Source organism: Lagopus leucura, unplaced genomic scaffold (genome assembly GCF_019238085.1).
Source record: "Lagopus leucura isolate 7727_CA_CO unplaced genomic scaffold, USGS_WTPT01 Super-Scaffold_100002, whole genome shotgun sequence".
Classification (NCBI taxonomy): Eukaryota; Metazoa; Chordata; class Aves; order Galliformes; family Phasianidae; genus Lagopus; species Lagopus leucura.
The window spans coordinates 85,744,392-85,746,815 of record NW_024962263.1 but is presented as its reverse complement, the minus strand read 5'-3'; positions in this window follow the sequence as shown (position 1 = coordinate 85,746,815).

The following is a 2,424-nucleotide window of genomic DNA, read 5'->3' as shown; positions in this document are numbered from 1 at the left end:
AAGAAAAGAAAAGAAAAGAAAAGAAAAGAAAAGAAAAGAAAAGAAAAGAAAAGAAAAGAAAAGAAAAGAAAAGAAAAGAAAAGAAAAGAAAAGAAAAGAAAAGAAAAGAAAAGAAAAGAAAAGAAAAGAAAAGAAAAGAAAAGAAAAGAAAAGAAAAGAAAAGAAAAGAAAAGAAGTGATGAATTATTTTGGAGAACTTGGAATCCAAGCAGGACTTGGCCTACTTTATTATTATTTAACAGTCAGTAGAATTTCCTCCCTTATCTTTTAATATTATTATTACTATTATTTTTAATGAAATGCAAAAATCAAAAATCAACATACTTCATGCAGGAAATGTTTCCTGCATGGAGAATGAGCCAGTTTTAGAACATGATATATTATTGTACTTTTTAGCCATGTAACTCATGAATAGTCTTTGATCCTTAGGGAGGAGGCTGGGCAATCAGACTGGATGAAAGATTCTGCTCAGCTGATCACAGAGTATTATTATCATTTACTTTTCAATAAGTGAGCTATACCAGTCTTGAATTTTCAGACTTTGTAGAATAATTCTTCTGAGACCTTACTTAATTCTTCTGAGATCCTTACTTAATTCTAAGTTAAAAATGAGGATGGAAATACCTTAAGTCCTTCTGTGCTTGAGTTTTCACCTTTGACTTTTCTAGGAGATTATCTTGATGGCTTCTGGGTTGCAGATATCTCTGTCATTAAAAGGGAAAATGCTCTTTGAAATAATTTTACTTGCAAGTGACTGAGCAGTGATCATACCTCCAACAGAAGTTAGCTTCCAACTAGATTCATCCTCCAAAAGAGAAGTTCTAGACTGCATTGCTATTTCCTTAAGGCATTTAAGTCTCCTTTGTACAATTTGTACCTTCTATTACAATTCTTTTGTGTCATTTTCTTTCTGTGGTCTGTCATATCCTTTTCCCTTTCTCTCCCTTAATAGAAGTATTGGTTATTTTGGGGAGTGGGAGAAAAAAATAAAGGGTTATTGAAGATATGTCACCAATGAGTATATTTCCAAAATAACAAAAACTGCTGTTCCCAAATTTAGTACCATGCACTAGATTGCAAGATAGCAGCAGACCATAAATTACTGTATTTATGACATATAGTATAATATGTGGACCATTTTGCCAAATTTCTGTGACAAGTACACAAGAATTATTGGAAAAATATGACCCTATTAGGGGCCAGATTCAATGACAATTTATAGCCACCTTAGTTTCCACACCTGCAGGAATTAGTGCCACGAGCATATTTCCTTTTTCCCTGGTTTTGAACCTTTCACACCTGTCCATGTAGCATGAAGTTAACATTCATCTACTGGGAAAAGTGCGTGTATATGTGTGTATATGAGCACACACACCTGCAAAGCAAATCTATTCCCTTTTTCTAGCATTGTATATGAACAGGTTTCCCAAGGGGCCATGCAGATTAATTTGTGAAAAAGCACCAGCTGAGAAACAGAAAAAGGCAGCTTGCTGCAATTAATAGGAAGCTTCCCATAATACACTTATTGGAACTCAGCATCCTTGTAAACATATAAATGATTGTTAGCACTTATATTAAGGAAGGCTGATCTTTCCTGTCTGTTTCTACTAACATCTGAAATAAATTGCAAATAATGAAGCTTGTGCAATAACAGTGTGACGCCTTTGTAAATCTGTCCCTAGATTAGCTAGCAAACAAGAAGAAGAAAGAGACAGTAACTAATTGGGCAGCTAATTATGCTGGACAAAATTCCTATCTAACATAAACTTCTCCTTCTTAGCTGGCTGGTCTGGAATCTGCAAGACTTTTCCTCTAATGTTTAACGTCTTGTTCCTCAAAGACAACTAGCACTGCATTTTAAAAAAGATTACTTTAGGCTGCTGAGTTCACCTGGATGATCCTACATCCAGAATTAGATCCCCAGAAAACCCTATTTAGCTACTTCTGAAAGACTTCTGCCATTTGGGAATCCTCTGATAAAGCCAGAAGTCTGTTGCAGCCAGACACGTTCAGAATTTCTAACAGTCATGGCACTGTAGAGGGGCAGGGAAGGTCTAAGTGCTTTGAGATCCTAGATATTACTTCAAGGATCTTATCATCAGAGTCCAGACTCAACCCTCATGGGATGAATCTGCTAGTTTAGGTGTTGTTCACCTTTTTGTTCCCATTTTTCTATGTAATGCAAAGTGGATACTCTAATCACCAAGCTAGGATATTCTGTGTAAGGCAGCCTCAATCCCTGTTGCTGCAGCAGTTCTGTTTTGCACCAGACAATTAAATATTCTTTGGACTAAAGAACATTTAAATAAAATACAGGGCAGAAGAAGACAGGGCTGACTGAGGGAAATTTGGCAATCTAAACCTATGTGGGGAACTCCATTACAGTGCTGAAAGATTCTGGAGTTAAATCCCATTTTTACTTAA